Genomic DNA, 14,846 nt, shown 5'->3' on the forward strand with positions numbered 1-14,846 from the left:
AGCAGCTCTCTTGTATAATGAGGTAGGAGCCACATGTTGTGAATGGCAGATCAATGACACAGAAGGAGCATGGTTCCCTGATGATTATGGAGCTGCCATACCAGCCCTATACTGCCTATCCAGACTTCTAAATTTGAGAGAAATAAAGCTCTAGTCTTGTTTAGCTCACTGTTGTTTGGGTCTGTAATGGTAGGCTAACCAATATCCTTAACCATTATACCCGCCTGTGGCAGATGGAGCCTAAGATGACCTGTAATGATCCCCACCTCTTGGTATCACATTTCTGGGTAATCCCCTCCCCTACAGTATGGGTGGGATCTGTGATTTGCCTCTAACCAATAGAATATGCCAAGAATGATATTTCCACGAATAGATCACTTAAGATACTGACTTCCATTTTGTTAGCAAGTCTTACTTTTGCTGGCTTTGATGAAGCAGGTTGGCACGTTATGAGTTGCCCTGTGAAGAGGCTCAGAGGGCAGAGAACTGAAGGCAGCTTCTGGCCAACAGCCAGCAAGTAACTAAGGCCCCCAGTCCAGCTGCCTGCAAAGAGCTGAATCCTGCCAACAACTAGGTGAGCTTGCAGCTGGGTCCTTCCCCAGTTAAGCTTTCAGATGAGACCTGAGCTCTGGCCAACACCTCGATTATAGTCTTGGGAGACACCCTGAAGCTGAGAACCCAGCTAAATTGTCCCTGGACTTCTGACCCACAGAAATTGCGATAATAACTGTGTGCTATCCTGAGCCCATAAGATTGTGGTAATTCATTATGCAGCAATAGATAATACACTGTCTAATTTATATTTGACTTCCTCTGCCTCCTTGGTTTCAGCCTCATATTCCTGACCAGCAACACTCATACAGAGATACCCATTTCAAACCCAAATACACCTTCATACTTCCATGCTCATTAGACCAGCAAAATAAAAATGCTGGATAATTCCAAGATATGGTGAAGCAGGAATTCTTTTGCACTGTGACTGTAAATGGAATAACCACTTTAGGAAATAATGGGCAAAATCTCAGAAAATTGAAGATGAACATGCTTTACCATCCATTATTCTACTTCTTGACATAAGCCCTAAAAGACTTTTATACATATGCACAAGGTAAGATCCAAGAATATTCACTCTACAATCTTTAGTATCAGTGAAGTCCCAGGAGTGGGGTGCTGCAGTAGTAAACACTCAAAAATGTGGAAGTGGCTTTGGAACTGGGTGATGGGTAGAGGCTTGAAGAGTTTTGAGGTGCCTGCTAGAAAAAGCCAACATTGCCATGAACAGACCATTAGGGGCGATTCTGACGAGAGCCATAGAGAAAGCCTCAATCCTTTTAAGTAATCCTGAACAGAATGTTGTAGAAATAGAGATGGAAAAAGCCATTCTGATGAAGGCTTAGCTGGAAATGAGGAACATTTTATTGCACAATAGAGGAAAGGCCGTACTTTTTATAAAGTGGCAAAGAACTGAATTGTGTTCATGTTCTAATGTTTTGTGGAAGTTAGAACTTGCAAGCAATGAAGTTGGATATTTAGCTGAAGCAGTTTCTAAGCAAAGAGTTGCAGAAGTAGCCTGATTCTTCCTGACTATTTAGGGTAAAATGTGAAAAGAGAAATGACTTAAAGACGAAATTGTTACTAACAAAAGGAAACAGAACTTAAAGATTTGTAAAATTCTCAGCGTCTATATTGACAAGAATGAGAAGGGCTCTTTGGGAGAGAACACGAAGGATGTGGCCAAGCGAGCATTCGATAAGGAGGTGGGTAGGGATCCGCCACCTCCATAGAAGCCAGGAGGTCTTCTCCAAGACAACGGAACAATAACCCTCCCCCCCAAGGTGATGCAGAGATTGTCAGGGCTGCCACTTGCATCACAGGCCTGTGTTCAGGGCGGGAGAGAGCAGGAGGGGCCGCTGGCGCTCTCAGGAGCTCAGGGATAGCCGGCAGCACTGCTTTGCCTCACATGTCCGCAACCTGCACTCAGGCAGGATGCTCCTCGGCTGCCCCAGGTGTGGCTCGGGCAGCAAACTGTGGCAGCATCCATACTGCCCAGAGAGTGTAGGAGCCCCGGGGGCATGGCTGCCTCCAGCTAGACTTCAAAGGAGGGGACCAACGAGGCATGGAGCCACAGGGGTGGGGCCTGTCTCTGCTTTCTTCTTTCCCATTTCTCCGCTTTGGACTGGGAATATCTGTCCTGTGACCATCCTACCACTTTGTATTTTGGAAGCACAGGCTCACAGCTGGGGAATTTGCCTCAGGATAAATCTTACCTTGAGTCTCACCATATCTGATTTAGATGGTATTTGGAGGAGATCTTGGACTTTACACTTTTGAGTTGACATGTGAGTACAACATAAATTTTGGATGGCCAAGGGTGGACTGCTATAGACTGAATGTTTCTGTCCCATCTCCCCAGTTCATAAGCCCAGGGATTACTGCCCTTTTAAAAGAGACTCCAGAGGGCTCCCTCTCCCCATCTGCCATGGGAGGACACAGCAAGAAGACAGCCGTCCATGACTAGAAATCTCACACCGAATCTGCTGGTTCCTAGCTTCCAGAACTGTGAAAAATAAATTTCTGTTGTTTATATGCCGTCCAGTCTATGGTTTTTTGTTATAGCAGCCTGAATGCCTGAAGACATCAGGGTTGAAAACGACCTAAATATCCATCAATAGAAAATGGACGAACTGTATTATATTGTTACAGCAATTAGAATGAATGAAATGGGCTTCCCTGGTGGCGCAGTGGTTAAGAATACGCCTGCCAGTGCAGGGGACATGGGTTCCAGCCCTGGTCCGGGAAGATCCCACATACCGCAGAGCAGCTAAGCCCGTGTGCCACAACTACTGAGCCTGCGCTCTAGAGCCCACGAGCCACAACCACTGAAGCCCGTGCGCCTAGAGCCCGTGCTCCGCAACAAGAGAAGCCACCGCAATGAGAAACATGCGCACCACAACGAAGAGTAGCCCCCACTCGCCGCAACTAGAGAAAGCCCGCGCGCAGCAGCAAAGACCCAACGCAGCCAGAAATAATACACAAATAAATAAAATGAATGAACTAACTTTATGTTTATAAACATGGATCAACCTCAGAAACACAACTTTGAACAGGAAAAGGCAATCTCAAGAAAGCATAGTATAACATTTATATAAAGCTTGAAAACCCATAAAACAATATTATAGAATGCTTACAACATAGAGTAATAGTAAAAAACATGCATCTGAAAAATAATCAAAATGCAAATCAGGATGTGGTGGGTACCAGGTGTTGTTGTTATGCAACTCTATGCTTTTCATGTATGTTTTACATGTTAAACAAAACAAAACAATACTGAAATGCTTATTGGCCATGAGGCTGTAAATCCTGGCACAGATCAAGAAGACACTTTACAAAACTTGTGTAATTGCTGTCCTACTTCACGTCATTGTAACTTCACTTTCAGAGAGTGGGAACAGGTAAGTTGGGGGGAAAAGGGACAGAGATGAGGTTGAGTAAGGGCTGTTAGAATTCTTTATCACAGCTCTTAGTGAGGGTTTTCTGGAAACATGAAATTTGAGGTGAGATTTGAGAAAGGAAGGCGGCAGCCTGGTGAATACAAGCAGAGAATACCAAGGAGAGATGGGATGATGAACGGTTTGCTTGAGTAGTTAACCATTTAGGAATGATTCATGCAGCCAGTATTTATGACGTTGTAGCATTTATGCACATAAATCACAAAGAAGACCTAAAATGTAGCAGAAAAGCAAGAGCCAGAAAAGGAGATGGAATTGCGCCTCCCAACCCCATCCTTCTCCGTTCTATAGTCACAGTAGAACAGGACACAGGAAACCAGGGGGGAAAAAGGCATTCCAGGAATGGGAGGGTCCCTCTAGAGTGGCTTGTATTTTCTTGCAATGGGAAGGAGGAAGGGGATCCCAGCTGAACTGTTCCGTTTTTCATTCAGACCTGCAATGTTTCATGGCTGGGGTTGCTTGCCACAAGACTGCCTTCTAAGAATAGAAAACCTGATCACAAGCTGCTTTTCCTCTGCGACACGCCACCTACATCGTAACATGCTTCAGTGGCTGAATCAGAAGGTGACGTGCTTTTCAATTCGCTAGAATATATTCTGCTTGTCACAAACGAAGTAACTCTTGCCAACATTTTCGAGTAATGCACATTTGGTTATGTGTCCTTCTACTAAATATAAGGTCCTACAATAGTTAGGGGAAAGAAGCATTGCGAATGTATTAGCACCTTGCAGAGTATTCACGATGACTTACTGCAGTGCTCAAAGAAATCCCGTGACTCCAGCTGTCACAGGGGACTATGGGTTCATTCATTGAGTTATGTACCCACAACACTCCAGAGTGCTACAAATCCACTTAACAACCTTGAATCCTGAGTTTTCTGTTCATATTTCTAAATCAGCATAAAGAAATACAGAATCACAAGCAAGGAGAATCCCCACAGGCTACTGCCAAGAGGTTTTCTGTTTATTTTGGCACACATAGGAAATATTCTGAATCCCTAAAATGGGGAGCAGTTCTTTTCATTAGGAATATGTGATTAAGTGAGGCTGGTCTTTAAAGAAAGTCTCACTTCTAACAGAAGCACTGAAGCAGAAGTACAGTTCGTGAATAAAACAGAGCAAAGCCTCATTTTGGCTGGATAAGACAGAAACACAGGTACCAGTTTCTTCATTTCCTTCTCTTATTATCTCCTCCATTACCTTTAAGAAAAGACAGCATCAGAGAGACAAAATTGCTGCCCTGAAAATCTTTTTAATCCTCCCCTTGCATTCACGTTATGAGGCCCCTGGTACCACTTCCTGGCTTTCTGCATCATTAGCTATTTGCTCCCACTTGCCAATGAGGAATACAAGGGTAGCAAGTGAAAAAGCTGAGTGTCCACATTCTGAGAGAGGTCAGATTCCAGACGAAGCTTGGGGTTCAGGCCAAGCTCTGGGAGAACACTGCAGGCTCATTGGCAGTGAGGCTCAGGGGCCAGAGTAGGCCTGGGGTCCAACAGAGACAGCTTCTGTGGAGGAGCTGGGTCTTCGCTTTTCGCAGACCTGAAATGCACAGCACCTCTACCTGTCAGGACGGGTCCCTCGACACGCAGGACACCTGCTTGTTGATTTAAGAACCCCGACTCCTCTAAGGTAGTGTTCTTGGCTCTTTTCCACCGACATTCACAGCAAGAAATATGTTTTACTTCACGATCCATATTGGTCAGGGTCCACCAGTTCAGGATGTATTAAGAAGCTGCAAGTGTCCTGTATGGTACTAGAAGGGGGAGGACCACCAGAGAGGAGGCTGCCCTAAGGAGAAAAGCTAAGGAACCACCAATCAAAAATATGTGTGTCCTTTTTACAGAAAAGGTATTATAAAGATGTTTTGGGGAATATCCGGAAATGCACATCAGAGGAGCTTGAAAGCTAGTGAGGAGAAAAGACAAAAGCCAACGAGTAATCAGTACATGGTCTGTCACGAGGCAGTATGGTTAGTTGTCCGGGGGGTGACACAGGTGGGAAATACTGTGAGTACAGGGCAGGAGAGTAGGATTGTGAGCAGGAACGATCTGGAAAGGTTCCATGTAAAGGCCTGAGTTAGTTTTGATGGAACAGGTAGAATTTAGTGGAGGGGGGAGCATTCCAGGTGAAGAGGACAGTAGAACAGTAGAACAAGCCCCTGCATGCTTGCTGCAGCGCTGGGACCTGGGGGCCAAAACCAGTGAGGGAAATCTGAGTGTTGCCCGGGGCCGAGACGAAGCCTTGTACATGGACAGGCTCTATGGACTGAACGCTGGGAACCATTCCCACGTTTAAGGAGCAGGTAGGAGAGCTGGTGAAGAACGCAGTGACGATGCTTTGAAGAGAACCAAGGTCACGGGGCACAAAGGAGGGAGGTCGGTAAAGTCAAAGGCTACCAAGGCCAGGGGACTGAGGACTGAGGGAAAACTTCTGGCTTTGAACCAGAAGCGCCGAGTCTCTCTCTCTTTTTTTTTTTGGCTGTCTTGTGGCTTGTGGGATCTTAGTTCCCTGACCAGGGATAGAACCCGGGCCACAGCAGTGAAAGCGATGAGTCCTCACCACTGGACCGCCAGGGAATTCCTGCAAAGTCTCTTTAATGAGGGCGGTGGCTCTCCACCATATTGTCTATCTCGGGAGATTAATCTGTTATTACTTTCAGCCCCATCTTTTGAATTTGCACAGTGTGTTTAACTATCACTTCAACTGGTAGAAAGTATCCAGTGAAAACACCCAACTAAAGTTTACAGGCAGTCCCCGTAGTTTCCCAGCCGTCCAGAGCCACGCTGTTTTTTAAGGCTGTGCTTCAGTGGCTCGTGGTCTTCCTGTGCATGACTGCCCTCCTTCAGCTTCCTGCAAAGCAGCTGTTTCCTTTCGCTACTGTCATCCACTCTCCTCAAGGGGCTTGTCCTGCTGCATGGAGGCTCTGGGATCCCAACTTCAGAAAACAAGGAGGGTTATGCGTTGGGGCCTTGCGTTTGGAGACCTCTTCATGGTTGTAGGCTGCACTGCGACCCCAGCCAGCTGCTTTGCAAGTGCAAGTGACTGTGAACACAGGAAACAAGGTGAAGGACCGATGGATCAGGTGAACCTGTCACCCTGACTAAACGTGTTCAGCTGGGAGCCGATCAGTATCGTCTTCCCCAGGAGTAAAGGAAAATCTATTTATAGCCTTAAAATATATGCACAGTTGTGACCAAATTGCTAGAGGTGACAGGTCCGGGTGTTGCTTCTGTGATTGCTTCATACTCAGGTTTTGTTCTGGATTTTCTTGTTTGAATGCTGTCATTTCTTCTGCACAATATAAGCTGTGACCACGAAGACTTTGGTTTCTTTTCTTTCTCTTGGACATCAGATTCTAGCTACTATCAACTGCTTCCTAGCTTATACTAAATAGTTCTCATAATTGAATCCACTCTGTAGGTAGCCTAAACACATCATGTGTGTAAGCTGCTTACTTATTGAGTAACTATAATGTGGGCTGAATCAAATAGAATATGCAGAAATATTCTGGGGTGAAGACAATTACTTTAATAGCTGGCATTACAGTTTCTCTTGGCAAGGCACTTTTTTGTGTGTAGGAAAATACTTTGATAAACAGTTTAGGAATGGAAGGTGACCCTAAGTATAGATTCGGAGACAGAGATAAGTAAAAGTACTATATAAGGAGAGAAAATAGGAGGGGAGGGATGGGACCACAGAGATGATGGAGAGTGGGAAGCTGCGGTTCATACTAAAAGAGGATGGGGGTCGGTGGATACCAAGGCCGCTGGGATACTGAAGGACTTTTAAGAGCAGGGAATTATAATTTTAGGTTATTTGCATCTTTCATTCAGAACGCTTTGGTTGCTACAAACCTTCAGAAGAGTCTGCTATACGAACAACCAAAAAGAGTCTGCTTTCCACATTGTGTGTCAGCAGGAGAAAAAAGCGTTGCAGGAGGTGAGATGTGAGGCAGTCTAACTATTTAGAGAAAAGAAGAGCTCAGAGCCAGAAGTGACCCTGAAATGGTAAGCCCCCAAGGCATATGCAGTCTTGGAGAGAACACTGGCCTTCCACAAAATCTCTATGGACAAGGTGACCCCGACTGAAAACTGATGACACACAGCAGCTTGCTATTTTCAATCATAAATTCTCAAGAGGCTTTTATTACTAGAAAATGACAGGGTCAGTAATGCCTCCTTCCTCCTCCATTTACTTCAATCTATATGCCTCATTTTCCTCACCTGCACACTCTGGAGACTGGACCTAGAATATGTCTGTGGTCTCTATTAGAGTCTACAGCTCTAATAATAATAGCTGCTATTTTAATGTTCTTTTTTTTGAGGTAAATTTACCTACAGTGAAATGTACAAATCTCAAGTGTAGCATTTCATGAGTTTTGACAAATGCATATACCCTTGGAACCCAAATCTAAGCAAGATATAGAGCTTTTCTATCACTACAGAAAAATTCCCTCTTCAGTCGAACCACACCCTCACCTCCAGGCGCCCACCCTTCTGGCTCTTATCACGATGGATCAAAGAACTAATATTTAAAAGTTACTGTTGAATGCCAGGCTTTGTTTTAGAATGCTTCATCAGCATCAGTGCTTTTATTTCTCACGAGCACTGTGAAATGGCTCTTACCTCCATTTTGCAGATTAAAACGTTGAGCATCAGACCAATTAAGTTGCCCCTGGTTATCAGCCACCCAGTGTAGCGGCAGGGCGTGAACGAAGAAGTGGGTTTTAGACTCACGGCATCTCTGAGACGGGTCATGGCCAGCCCACATACGATTATTTAAGAAATATTATAGATCAATGTTCAAGTGAAATCAATGCCATTTACAAATTCTCAAGCCTCCCGAATAATCCTAAAGGCCGCATGCATTACACTTTACTAAATGATTCGTTTCTATCCTACACAGAAAATGGCAGAAAGGAGGTGTGAGAGATTGCAAATTCGGTTTTACTGGTGAAAAAACTCAAAAGAGGTGACTTAGGTTCCAAACATGCCTCGAGGCAGGGCCCGCGGGGATGCCAGGATAGGCGGCGAGGGAAGGGCTGGACCAGCGACCTTTAAAGAGCCTGGCGCCGCTCCTTCCTCTGACGCCACAGGCATCGTCTCAGAATAGAGCAGGCTCGACGCGCTCGCCGAGAGAACGGACACGCGTCCTGCCATGGGGATTGGACGCTGCCGCGCAGGGCTCATCGGCAGCACCGGAGTTCAATTCGTCACCCGTCCCCCTCAATGCCACCGTCTCCCTCCGCTCCTAGGCGCACCCTAGTGCCTCCCTGCCCCGGCACCTGGGTGGGTTCCCAGGCTCCTCCCCAGAGCTGACTTCGAGCCCCACGCCCTACAGGCCCACGGCTGCCATGGCAACCGTACGCCGCCGCCGCCGCCGCCTCTACACGCACGTCGCGAACTAACGGACTCCGCGGCGGCGGCGGCCTATGCCCCACCCCCACCCCACCTGGACCGCAGCAAAACGGTCGGTCGACCTGCGGCACCTAGGTAATGAATCCGAAGGAGACGGGCGCCAGCTACAGAGCCGCTGGTGGGGTATCCGGTTTGACAGCCCCACCCCTGCTCCCGCCGCGGGAGAGGCGGGGGCTGTGCGCGGCGGGGGAGGCAGTGCGTGCCGTGCGGGACGGGGAGAGCCGCGGGAGCGCATGGCATGATGGGGATTGTAGTTCAGCGGCTCCTTGGGCTCGCGGCCTTGGCGGGGCGGCCTGGACGGGAGAACTACAAAGCCCGGCGTCCCCGACAGCTGGGAAAGACCGATAAACTTTGAGCCGAGCGGGGAGAGACAATCTTTCTCTTTGTGTTGAGGGGGGTTCTGGGGTGGTCGCGGAATTGGGTTCTGAGCGCTGGGAAGGGGAAGTGGAGGTGAGACTCGGGCTTTCCGCCCCGCCATTTGGCCCGCCCCGGTTGCAGAACTGGCCCCACCCCGGCCCGGCCACCGCCCCGCGTAGTCTCTGGGAGGAGCGGCCGCCCAGGCTGCAGGGCCTCGGGCCTTCGGCGCCTCTCCCCCTCAGGTTGCTGCCTCTCGGTGCAGAACCGTATGTATGGCACACGTTTGATGGGAGACCCGAAAAACTATATTTTAACAGGCGTTTCTCCTTTTCCCTGATTCCCTCCTTTATTTCTAGGTATTTGATCAGATTTGTTCTGAAGTAGTTAGGAGGTGTTTGCATTAATTAAACCCATTGATTAATAATTACTCAAAGGGCATTAATGTTTAAAGGTTAAGTGTAGAAGTAGAGAAAAGATACCATGCTGTTATATGGTAGTATCTGATATTTTTACCGTTTTGCGTTTTGCATTTTATTTATTGAGGGTCAAGATCCACCCCTGCCTACTAGCCTGAACACTGCCGACACATATTTTGATTCTATTTGAAACCTCAGTTCAACTTTAAATCACTAATGTTTTTGAAATACAGACTTGTCTTTTTATTTCATTTTTTTTAGCAGTGGGTAGTAGTAATTATTTTATTTTTTATAACATTTTTCAGAATTTCTCAGGACCATTTTTCAGAATGAAAAGCGCCGTGTTCTTTCTTTCTTTCTTTTTCTTAATGCTCTGGAATACACCTTAGCACCTGAAGCTTGCTCAGGCCCTGGCGGTAAGGAAGCTGACACAGATGTAGAAAACCTGCCTTGTCTACCCTTTAACAGTTTTCGAGAGGTAGAATACCATCCTAGAAATTTGGCATTTTACCGTGGTATGTTGGGAAATTATTGATGTATTGTGGGCTTATTTTGTGTGTGTATGTTTTAAAACAAGAAAACATCATAAGGCCACTATAAAATTCCTTTTATTTCCACTAAATGAAGTTGGCCTCTGTAAACTATACTTAAAGTAGCAGTTTCATAGGAGGAGATAAAAAGTAGGTTTAGTAAGACCACTAGAAAAAAATCAAGACCTTACGGTATACAGTATAAGGATTTGAAATATCTTATTTATTCATTCAAGATTTGTTAAGGACCTATTATGTGCCAGGCAATAGATGCCAGGTGGTGGGAATTGAGAGATGATAGAATATAGTCTGTGTCCTGCGTGGGCACACATTCGTGTCATCACAGTAGTGTGGGAGAGAGGTGCAGGTTGCTGTGAGCCTCGATACGTGGTAATATCACAGTGACGTGTATTGAATACTTACTTTGTGGGAGGTACTCTGGCGTATTTTGCATGCAATCCCACTGCTGTTATCTAGAGATGAGGAAACAGCCTTAGAGACCTTGCCCAAAGGCATAGCTGATAAGATGTGAACCTGGGATTTCAACCCACGTGGGTCTAGCTCATCTCAGTCATGATCTCAACCACTCATGCCGTTCTCCACACCCTTTGGAAGAAAGATCCTGACTCTGTCTAGGGAGATTAGGAGAAGCCTCCAGAACGATGTGACATTTGACTTGTGTTAGGAAAGTTGCTTAAGCTTTTCCTGGAGAGAGGCTGAGGAGAGTCATTCTAGGCAAATGGCATTACAAAAGCAAAGGAAAAATTGGAGTGCTTTGTGTTTGCTAGGTCATTCTGATGACTAAATCCCAGAATACTTGCAATGTAGTGGGAGAGACCAGGTCTCGAAGTACTTGGTACCATGACAAAGCGTTTAGAATTTTTTCCTCAACATGGGGTGACTGTTGAAGAATTTCTGATGGAGTAGTGCCATTTATTGGGTTTGGATTTTAGAAAGACCTCCGGCTCCAGTGTGGAGAATGGATTCAGGAGAGAGGTGATAGGAAAACCAGTTTTAGGGGGGAAAAAAAAAAAAGTCCAGTAAGGAAAAGAGCCTAAAGTAAGCAGTCGGAGTTATGGGAAGAGATGGATTGCAGGAGTATTTAAGAGGTAAAATTGATATGACTTGATAAGAGTTTGGATGTTGGGGGCTAGAAAGATTTGGAATCCTAAGACAAATGATTCTTAGTTTTCTGGCTAGGATGACTGATGGGATATTGAAACCACTGATTGAGACGAGGAGGAGCAGGTTTTTATCGGGGGCAAAAGATAAAGATAAATCGGTTTACTTTTGAGTATTTGTTCAAGGTTCCTTGATATTCAGGGAAGGAGGCATTTGTATCCAGAGTTCTGGACAGAGCTCAGAGGTAGAGGTTTACGTGTAGATAAGTAGTTACAGGAGAGAATGGACCAGCTCACATAGGAGGAATGTGTAGCTATGAAAAAAGAAGAGGTTTGGATGTGGATCTCTTGAGAAACAGCAGCATTTACAAGGGGGTTGAGTTTCTGGGGAGAGGGGGGTGTGTTTGAAAGGAAGTGGGAGCCCACAGATGAGGCTGAGAGGTCAGGAGGCAGAGAGCAAGGAGAAGAACCGCAGAAAGCATCATAACAAATGATGAAGGAGAGGAAAGTAGGAAGCGGGGAGGGAGTGGTCCAGGTGCCTCGGAGAGGGTGAGTAAGGCAAAGATTGAAATGTGTCCAATGGATTTGGTGACTGCACATCATTTCTAAACTTTGCAAAAATGAAGAAGAGGAATCTGGGCATAGGCTACTTGAAAAGAGTTTCCATATTAATACATACACAAAAGAAAACAGAATAATGAGCCCCATGTAGCCATCACCTAGCTTGGCGAATGAACACATGACCAATTTTGTTTCGTCTATAATCTCTGCCCACATTTGGATAATTTTATTTATTTCTTTTTTAATTAATTTTTATTTTTGGCTGCATTGGATGTTCGTTGCTGCGCGCGGGCTTTCTCTAGTTGCAGTGAGCAGGGGCTCCTCTTCGTTGTGGTGCGTAGGCTTCTCATTGCGGTGGCTTCTCTTGTTGCGGAGCACGGGCTCTAGGCGCGCGGGCTTCAGTAGTTGTGGCTCGCGGGCTTAGTTGCTCTGCGGCACGTGGGAATCTTCCTGGACCAGGGATTGAACGGTGTCCCCTGCATTGGCAGGCGGATTCTTAACCACTGCACCACCAGGGAAGTCCCATGGATTATTTTAAAGCTAGACTCAGATATCATAGCTTTTTATCTGTAATTATTTCATTATGTATCTTTGAAAGTTAAGGATTCTTTAAAAAAAAAAAATAGAACTGTAGTATTGCCTACTTAAAAAATTCAACAGTACTTCCTTAACATTAAAATTTCCAGTCACACTTCTTTTTAAAGAAGCTTGACTGTGAAGAAAAAGAGTTGAGGCAAACTAAAAGAGGTTTATAGGTTTTTTTTTTAAAGATTGATGACAAGCTATTAAGGAAAGAGCCAATAAAGAGGAAATGTGTGACAATGTAGGCGACGAAGAGCGAGGAGAGAGCTGATCGAGATCCCTGAGAAAGTAGGAAAGGATGGGACGAGCAGGGTGGAAGAATTAGGCTAGAATGAATTTGGTACGTTTCATAAGCAGCAGCTAAGTTCTAGCTGTGTTACTAGGCAGCATGCTAGTGTTGATAGGAGGGGAGATGCTCTGAAAAAGGAAGAGATGCGAATAGATACAGGTATTTATAGGTTGGGTGGTAAAAGGTGAGAGTTCAAAGCTTATGGCCCCTAAGAGGTGGATAGAAGTAAACGTCAATTGATGAGAGATGAGATTGGGGTTAGGAAAGGAGAATAGTGGAGATTTGAAATAGCCACTATGGAACCTGCGCTAGGACAAGTAAGAATTGTTTCATTGATTAGATGACAGCAAAACACCAGGCGGTGCAATTTTTTTTTTTCCTTAAAATTTGATTGGTTTACTAAGGGGAAGCTTAAAATAGTGAGGAAACCAATATCCTAATGTGTTCTGAAGAGAAGAGAATTCAGGCCAAGAACTTATGATTGGACCATTCCTCAATAACTTTAGATTTATTCATTTAAACTGATAATTGCTGTCTATTTGTATAAATATCACACTAAAACTAGAAAGGCCCTTACAGATCTTTTGGATCAATACTTTAGTTTCTCAACATATACAGTGATATTCTTTTACAGAGAACATTTCTCCAAGGATCATTTCCTGAGTGTGGTGCAGTGGGAGGGGTCAGATAGATCTGTTGTCCACTTCTGGAACTACAGCTTATTTGCCATGTGATCATGCGCATGTTTCCAGACCTGCGCCCCACTCAAAAAAGATGTTAATGCTATCTATAAGATTTTGGGGAAGATTAGACAGTTTAACGGACGTAAACCTGAAGTGCTCCGTAACCGAAGGCCTTTCTCTCCCCCTTCTCCCCCTTCCTTACCAACAACATGGCAGGATTCTCAGTTCTCTTTGACAAAAGGCCATGTTCTGTGACTTTACTTGACCACATTAAGCAGGTAGATCACGTAGTAGTTACATTACAAAATGATAATTTGATCTTTATAAAAAGATTCATCGGGCTTCCCTGGTGGCGCAGTGGTTGAGAGTCCGCCTGCCGATGCAGGGGACGCGGGTTCGTGCCCCGGTCCGGGAAGATCCCACATGCCACGGAGCGGTTGGGCCCGTGAGCCATGGCCGCTGAGCCTGCGCGTCCGGAGCCTGTGCTCCGCAACAGGAGAGGCCACAGCAGTGAGGGGCCCACGTACCGCAAAAAAAAAAAAAAAAAAATTATACTGATTGGTTTTTTTAATAGAAACCACCTTGAATTTTTGGTATAAGCCCCACTTGGTCATAATGTGTTATCCTTTTTATATACTGGACTTGATTAGCTAAAATTTAAATATTTTTGTATCTGTGTTCCTGAGGGATACTGGTAGGTAAATTTCTTTTCTTATAATGTCTGGTTTTGGTATCAGGGTAAAGCTGGCCTTAAAGTATGAGTTGGCGGTTTTTCCACCTCTTCCTTTTTCTGAGAGAGTTTGTTTGGAATTGGTTTATTTTTTCCCTGAGTACTTGAGAGGATTCACTTGTGAAACCTTTTGGATTTGGAGTGTTTTGGGAGGTTTTTTTTTTTTGTTTATTTTGGGTTTTTTTTGGTGGAAAGAGTTTAAATTAGAAATTGAATTTCATTGATTGACAGAGGACTATTCAGATTAATTACTCTGTTTCTTCTTGAGAAATAGCTTTGGTATGTTGTGACTTTCATAGAACTTGTCCATTTCATTAAGCCCTCTTTTGCCTTTTAATAGCTCTAAAGTTTGTAGTGATAACCCCTCCATCATTTCTGATTTTGGTAATTTGTGTTTTCTCTCTCCCTTTCTTGGTCAGTAATACTAGAGGTTTAATCATTTTTAATGATCTTTCCAAAGAACCAGCTTTTGGCTACATAGAAATTTCTTTTTTTTTTTTTTCTGTTCTATTTTATTGATTTTTTGCTCTTAACCTTATTATGTTCTTCCTTCTACTTCTTTTGGGTTAATATGTGTTTATTTTCCTAGAGTCTTAAGACAAGCTGAAAGCAGGAGTTGGCAAACTATAGTCTGGGGGCCAAATTCAAT

The 14,846-nt window shown here is 44.8% G+C and overlaps 1 protein-coding gene and 1 long non-coding RNA gene across 17 annotated transcripts in view; both read left to right on the plus strand.

Moving 5' to 3' along the window:
* Positions 1-6,821, plus strand: part of LOC137211258 (uncharacterized) — a 28,593-nt gene extending 21,772 nt beyond the window's left edge. For both annotated transcript variants that reach the window (XR_010936987.1, XR_010936989.1), the window contains exon 4: positions 3,941-6,821. This is a non-coding gene — a long non-coding RNA (uncharacterized lncRNA). The remainder of the gene's footprint in view (positions 1-3,940) is intronic.
* A 2,061-nt stretch (positions 6,822-8,882) lies between these two features.
* The window catches only part of KATNAL1 (katanin catalytic subunit A1 like 1), a 90,346-nt gene continuing 84,382 nt past the window's right edge, over positions 8,883-14,846 (plus strand). For 9 of the 15 annotated variants that reach the window (XR_010936981.1, XR_010936982.1, XR_010936983.1 and 6 more), the window contains exon 1: positions 9,225-9,378. The gene's annotated coding sequence lies outside the window, so the exon portion shown is untranslated. Of the gene's footprint in view, positions 9,004-9,224; positions 9,379-9,411; positions 9,642-10,006; positions 10,118-14,846 lie in introns of those variants that run through there. The other 6 variants (XM_067713533.1, XM_067713535.1, XM_067713534.1 and 3 more) reach the window with 6 other exon arrangements.

This window comes from Pseudorca crassidens, chromosome 18 (assembly GCF_039906515.1).
Source record: "Pseudorca crassidens isolate mPseCra1 chromosome 18, mPseCra1.hap1, whole genome shotgun sequence".
Lineage (NCBI taxonomy): Eukaryota > Metazoa > Chordata > Mammalia > Artiodactyla > Delphinidae > Pseudorca > Pseudorca crassidens.